The sequence below is a fragment of the Triticum dicoccoides genome, chromosome 3B (genome assembly GCF_002162155.2).
Source record: "Triticum dicoccoides isolate Atlit2015 ecotype Zavitan chromosome 3B, WEW_v2.0, whole genome shotgun sequence".
Classification (NCBI taxonomy): Eukaryota; Viridiplantae; Streptophyta; class Magnoliopsida; order Poales; family Poaceae; genus Triticum; species Triticum dicoccoides.
The window spans coordinates 756,745,489-756,753,238 of NC_041385.1; the positions used below are offsets into that span (position 1 = coordinate 756,745,489).

At 43.4% G+C, this 7,750-nt stretch overlaps 1 pseudogene; it reads left to right on the plus strand.

The window, feature by feature from the left end:
- The first annotated feature begins 3,197 nt into the window (after positions 1-3,197).
- LOC119278306 lies at positions 3,198-7,350 on the plus strand (annotated as a pseudogene).
- The last annotated feature ends 400 nt before the right edge of the window (positions 7,351-7,750 follow it).

The window sequence follows — 7,750 nt, forward strand, 5'->3', positions numbered from 1 at the left end:
TACTTGGATGAATTATTGGTAATTGCATGTTCTGGGCACTTGCACTTTTAGGATGTTCTGGGTACCATTTTATGTATGCACTATCTGCATGCTAGTTGGTATCTAATAAATGCATGATTTTGTATGTGCAGATGTCATGTGATGATGATAGTGATGATGACAACCAATATGAAGTGAAGAAAAAATTGATTTGTCTTCATTCCGAGCATATGTCGGTCATTTGTGAAGGAGCAACAAAAATAGTTGGAAAGTATTGCAGTAGTTGGATCATGAAGAATGAGCCTAGGAAATCTATCTTGACAGGATTTGGATGGTTGCAAGAGACTATTGGAACACCAGGGGAGACCTTTACAATGTTCAGAATGAAGACAAGAGTTTTCTTTGAGCTTCATGACTTGTTGGTGAAGGACTATGGGCTCGGTTATTCTCCATTTGTTAGCAGCTGCGAGTCTCTTGCTATGTTCTTGTGGACCTTGGGGGGTTGTGAATCAAATAGAAGGACCCAAAACCGTTTCAAACATTCACCTGACACTATCCACCGCAAGTTCCATGAGGTACTGCATTGTGTGGTCAGGATGTCTTGTCACTACCTCAAGCCGAAAGACCCCAATTTTCACACTGTGCATCAAAGGATCCTTGGTGATAAACGAGCATATCCACACATGAAAGACTGCATTGGTGCAATAGATGGGACTCACATTAGAGCTTCAATTCCAGAAGGCAAGCAAATCAGATATATTGGAAGGACATGCGCAGTCACTCAGAATGTGATGGCAATATGTGACTTTGATATGCATTTCACTTATGCTTCAATTGGACAACCTGGTTATATGCATGACACAAGTGTGCTATTTCATGCAATGCATGCGGACAAGGCCACCTTCCCCCATCCTCCAAAGGGTGAGCATACTGACAAGGCCCCCTTCCCCCATGACTCAGAATGTTAGAACTCATTTCATGTATGCCAATTCTAACATTCATTCTTCTCACATATTTTTCATAGACAAGTACTACCTTGTGGATGCTGGCTATCCTAATAGAAAGGGATATCTCGCACCGTACAAAGGTGAAAGATATCATGTGCCTGACTTTCATAGAGGTGTTCCACCCAATACTCCTAAAGAAAAGTTCAATAGGCTCCACTCGTCCAAACGCAATTGCATAGAAAGAGCCTTTGGAGTGTGGAAGATGAAATGGCAGATTCTTCTAAAGATGCCAAACTACTCCATCGAAACACAAAATATGATTGTTGCCGCTACTATGACTTTGCACAACTATGTTCGCTTCCATGATGAAGAAGATATTCACTTTGTTCGATGCGACAGGGACCCGAACTATGTGCCAACAATTCTGGAACGATACAAGAAATTTGTTGTTCCTTCACACACATTGGATACATCAACTACAGCGGAAAATGGTGAAGACATGGATGTGTTTAGGCAAGAACTAGCTACAGCCATTGCTCTAAGTTGGTGAGACATCGTTGATGTTTGACACATGTACGTGGCCTTTTGATTTGCAAACTTATGCAAAACTATGAGGTGAAGCTTTGTTGATCTTAGAGGCATGTATTTGCCCCTTTTGATTTGCAAGCTTATGCACAATGAGAGGCTTTTGTTCTATAAAACATGTGTGGAACTTGATGCTCATGCCATGATATACATTGTCATATTTGTTTCAAAATTTACATAACCATTCTATGCTCAAAATATGAGATATTCCTCTCTGTACATGCTCTATGTTACTACCAAAACCGCTACAGCTAAAGAAAATCACAAGTACCAGCGTACAGGCATGCTGAACTGCTTTTGTACAGGCAAAATTCAGAACAGTAAAAAGATTCACCAACGAACAGGCCAAGCATTCCTATATAGGCCGGGTACACAGAGGAAGGAAAATAAATCTAAATCATCACTAGCCCACATATGCCCATGCCACACACAAACATGGGCTGCCAAAACGGGCCGAGCAGGCACTTTCTGGCCTTTTTACATCGTCCATCGCTGGCAACGAGAAGCTGCAGCGCCGAACGGATCGCTCGATCCTGGATTTTTCGTGGGAAGCTGGAGGCTGGAATCGGGCGACGGAGTTGAGGATTTTGCAGCCGTGGTGAACTACCGACCACGTCCTTAGACTAGATTTCACAACTGAGTCATTGCAATTTCTCCACCGCAACAACCCGTGTTTTGCGGGATCTGGATCTGGATCCCCATGAGAGTAGTGACCACCCTTGCTCCTCCCAAGCTTCCCGTCATGACGACGCCTCCTCGCGCTGCTTCAACCGACGCCCCTGACCCCCTCCCCCCGATGGCAGCACGCGGACGAGGTCGCCGGCGTGGGCGCTGCCGCCCGCCTCCACCATGAATGTCGCCCATCGCGGTGCGTCGAACTATAGCTGCATTCGCTGGCCTGGGATGCATTGGCGTCTGCGTCCACCGCGAGGAGTTGCGTCCATCGTTGTCCCCAGGGAGCATCGGCCTTTCTTTCGGCCGACGTGGTCGCTGCTTGCTGCTCGCTACAACAATTTCTTCCACAAGGAAAAGAAATATATAACAAGACCTCTATTGCAAAACAAAATAAATTCCAACGAGACCTCTGTTGCCAAAAAAATTGCAACAAGACCCCTGTCGCAAAAGGAAACTGTAATAAAAGACATTTGTTGCAAAAATAATCTCCTACTTGACCTATGTTGCAAAATTTTCCGCAACATAACCCATGTTTTTCTAAACAAAGTACAGACGCAAGCGCTCATATATGCGAGCATACACTCACCCTATGAACGCACACACGAACAACTTACCTCTATGAGCACCTCCGAGAGACTGAGCCGACATATCATCTTGAGATTTTACGAAGTCACCGTAGGCGTCTCGTACTCGACGGGAACGTCTCCTCCCACTGAACGCGTGCCGATGAAAATTTTGAAATAAATCCAGAATAAATACGAGTAACAGAATTTAAACCCTGGTTAACTGAGGATATCACTGTCCACCTAACTATCCAACCACAGGTTGGTTCGCGCAACATAACCGGTAGTGCGAAAATTTTCTGCAACACGGCATGTGTTGTAGTGGTAGAAGGTGACCCTCCACCGCTCAATCCATCAGCGCCCTTATTTATACAGTACTTTTTAAACGAGCTTCATGTGATCCGGGAGGTGATCTGACTTCTCCAGAAGCGAGCACACAAGCGGTGGCCGCACCACAGCATTCTCGTTTCTCGTACCATACCAGGAAAACGAAATCCAAAACGTGGTGGAGCAGTGCGAGCCCATTGTGAAGCGGTAGGCGCCTTATCCTCCTGCGAACAGACACTGGTGGGTTCTGGGTGGCTGCAGGGCAGCAAAGTAATGGCTTCCGTCGCCCTCTTCTCGCCGCTGCTCCTGCTGCTTCTCTCCGCCGCCCATGGCGCGGCCCCTGCTCTTGGCTACAAACGGACCGACTTCCCGCCGGAATTCGTCTTCGGAGCCGCCACCTCCGCTTACCAGGCAACAACCATGACCCAACAATCTGAATGGCTAATTGGCTAATACGTATTTTCTTGCCCAAATCAGTTAAGCCTTTCGGGGTTTTCTTTGGCTGCAGTATGAGGGTGCCGTGGCTGAGGACGGCAGGAGCCCAAGCATCTGGGATACCTTCACTCACGCAGGTAACTAACCAATTAACCTGTCAGGTTCGTGCTGATTTTGGACCAAGATAAAAAACGGGGACGCTGATGTTTGAGCAGGTAATTATCCTGTCAGGTTCGTGCTGATTTTTCTTGTTCTGACGGCAGGGAAAATGGCGGATAAAAGCGTAGGTGACGTCGCTGCCGACGGGTACCACAAGTACAAGGTAGGTACAAGGCTACAAGCTTTTAAATCTGGTCATTTTGGGGGGCTCTGCATGGCTGATTTGCCCTGCTGATTGCAGTGATTTTAAGCAAAGGATGTAGTAGTACTATGCAGCCGTCTGCTAGTGCTACCAAACTGAACCTAACAAGCTCTTTCTAGTTCCTTAATTTTCTCTTCTCTGCCAAAAACAAAGTAAAACTTATCCTTACTATCTATCAATCAATTTTATTTTATTTTGCTGTGTTGAAGTGTGGTGATTTCCACACTGAATATTTAGACATTCTGTTTTAACCACACTGAATATCATCTTTCAGGATGATGTGAAGCTCATGGTTGACATGAACCTAGAGGCATATCGATTCTCTATCTCCTGGTCAAGGCTAATCCCAGGTAAAAGTACTTCTCATTATATCTCCGTTTGCACTATACTAGAAAAGCACAAAATTTAAACTGATTGTTAGTCTCTAATGAGACTGTCAGATGGCAGGGGAGCTATCAATCCAAAAGGGCTCGAGTACTACAACAGCCTAATAGATGCGCTAGTGCAACATGGTATGTCTATTTTCTGTAGTATATAAATGGAGTATAATTGCAGAAAAGATCTTTATGTCAGTAGCCTAGTAAATGATCAACACAAAAAAAAATGCATATACTGCTTTCCTGTGTCTCCACTATCTAAACTTATGTGTGCCCATCGTGTTTCCTCAGGGATTCAAGTCCATATTATGATTTACCAGCTTGAGTACCCTCAAATGCTGGAAGATGAGTATGGAGGATGGTTAAGCCCTAGAATTGTGTAAGATTCCAGAATTTCTCCCTTGTAGTGATGACCTTCCTCAGGATCTTAAAATGTCAGAGAGGGTCCTACTTTCCTAGTATTAATATTTCCTCAGAGGTGTGCTACTGCAAAATGCAGGGAGGATTTCACAGCATTCGCAGATGTTTGCTTCAGGGAGTTTGGAGACAGGGTCACCTACTGGACTACGATAGATGAACCTAATGTGGGTGCGATGGGATCTTAGATATCGGAGGGATCGCACCAGGACATTGCTCTGATCCTTTTGGAGTTACAAAATGTTCCGTGGGTGACTCAACTGTGGAACCATATATAGCAGCTCATAACATGCTATTGGCGCATGCATCGGCAACTAGGCTTTACAGAGAAAAATTTCAAGTGAGTGATTTTGGGCCCAAAATTAAAACAAGTGCCTCTCTGTGATAATAAGCTAGTAAGGTTTATGTTGCTATCTAATATAAATTCTGAAATATCAGTATTGTCTAACTGTATATTCTTCAAAAAGGAAATTATTTTAAAGAGAAAGTAGTGTCTGACCATATATTGCTTTAAGGAGAAAGTATTGTCTAACCATATACTGTCATACTGATATTTGGGGGTCAAACACTATCAATTGTACTCCCTCCGTCCCATAATATAAGAGAGTTTTTGACACTACACTAGTGTAAAAAACGCTCTTATATTATGGGACGGAGGGAGTAGTTTGTTGGCATATTACATGTTTGAATTTCTCAACATAAGGTCTGATTATCTGCACAAATACATTACTTATAGTTTTTTTTTGAGAAACACTATTTTTAGTTTCTCATGATGTATATTCATATAAAAATATTTATTTGCCCATAAAAGAAGTTTTGCATGTAGGCCATGCAAAAGGGGGTTGTCGGCCTAAGTATTTACTCCCTTTGGCCTTATCCTATGACAAACTCTACGGCAGATTTAGAAGCAACAAAAAGATGTTTGGACTTCTTTTTGGGCTGGTATGTTATCTTTACTCTACCTTCGCTCCAGGAATGCAGAACTAACCAGCGTGTGCTGTCTTTTAGGATACTAGAGCCCTTGATGTCTGGAGATTATCCTGAAAGAATGAAGAAAATTGTTGGTTCGCGTCTTCCATCCTTCACAAGAATCCAGTCTGAAGCTATAATTGGTAGTGCAGATTTCATCGGGATAAATCACTACTATTCTGTCTATGTGAATGATCTCCCTTTAAAGAAAGGCGCTCGCGACTATACAGCAGACTTGTCAATTAGCTACAAAGGTAAGCATCTTGATTTAGTGTTCATATTTTTTTGTAGCAGAACTGCAGCAGTAGTGGGCAATGTGTTCCCTTTATCTACTGACAAGATAATGATGCAAACAGAAGGTTCAAATTGTCAATATATTAACTGACGAAATTCGTTACGCTTCTGAAGCAGATTTACAATCTGAGATTTCTTTTTCCAAATGGCACATCTAACAAAATATATGTTTCATCGGTGCAGCTTCTAAAACAGACCCGCCAGCCGGTAAGGTAAAGTTCTTCAATGATTGTGTTTGTCAGATACTACCGGGTTCAGCTGTTCTTTTACATGAAACATTAAATTTGGAATTCTAATCTTACACGAGATACCAGAAAATAATGAAATACACTTGAAGGTCATGCAATTGAGCAATACTGGGATTGTGTCTGTCTTGCAAGTTATGACATGAAGAAGAACGACTTCTTGTGAATGCAGGCTCCCCCAACGTCTTTTCCAAGTGACCCCGAAGGATTGCAACATGTGCTACTGTACTTGAAAGAAGCCTACGGGGACATTCCCATTTATATCCAAGAGAATGGCAAGTCGGTCTAGTTCCTGATTACAATGATCTCCAAAAAAGAAAAAAAACATACTAGTTCAATCATTCTATCTAAAATCATGTCAATGTTTACAGACATCATCGTCGGTTTGCAGTTGATACATATCTGACTGATATCTTTTGCCCACTCTGTTTTCTCTCTTCAGGTCAATCATCTAGTAATGACACCCTCGTCGACACCGACAGGACTGACTACTTGAAGAGCTACATAGGGAGTACATTGGCTGCAATAAGGCCAGTAATTAACCTAAAACTATCCTCGTGTTATTCCCCATCCACATAATTTCATGCAATTGGGGCTCCAGTCACAAAAACTTTAGAGTTCAGAGGTCACCATGAAGCTGTTTGCCTCTGCAGGAATGGAGTCAATGTGAAAGGCTACTTCGCCTGGGCCTTCTTGGACGTCTTCGAGTACTTGTCAGGGTATCAGGCACGGTACGGCCTGTACCGTGTCGATTTCGACGACGAGACCCTGCCACGGCAAGCCAGGCTCTCTGGTCGCTGGTACTCTGCCTTCCTGAAGAACAATAACGATGGCATCCATGTTCAGAGTGAGCTCAACAATACAGGATGGCATGCTGAACAATGAGTCGCCTCATCGGACACACTGACCGTTATACCTTAGGGTCAACGTATATACATAGGCATTCCACACATATGTATAGATACGGGCAATTTAGTTTTCTCTTTTGCCTTTCTGGGGGCAGAGATAGCACTAAATACACCACTGAATAAAAGAGGAGACAGCGGCGGCGATGGAGAGGTTTGATGTGTTGTGCGTTCACTAGTATCATTCGATGTCATCAACTGAATAAACCATAAATACCCGTGTTGCTTTTACCTGATGAATATTTCAGGGAATGTTTGATTGGTATAGCAACATTGCTGGTGGTTGCTATGGTTTTTTCTTCCTTTTCTATTCTATGCTGTTAGAGTACGTAATGGGCCTAATGGCCCATTAGTCTTGGGGTTAATTAGAGATAAGGGTCGCTTGCTTAGGGGTAAGTAAGCCTTGCTTGGGAGTCAAGTAAACCTTTCTATTTAAAGAGAGAAGATGTATCAATCTAAACCCTAATGGGTCCATTAGTCTTAGGGTTAATTAGAGATAAGGATCGCTTGCTTAGGGGTCAAGTAAGCCTTACTTGGGAGTCAAGTAAACCTCTCTATATAAAGAGAGGAGATGTATCAATCTAATCAAGCAAGAATTAAGAAGGAAATCCCTTCCCTCTTGCCTGGCCGTGCGCAAAAGGCCCCCGGCCGGCCCTCTCGTGCCCTCCTAG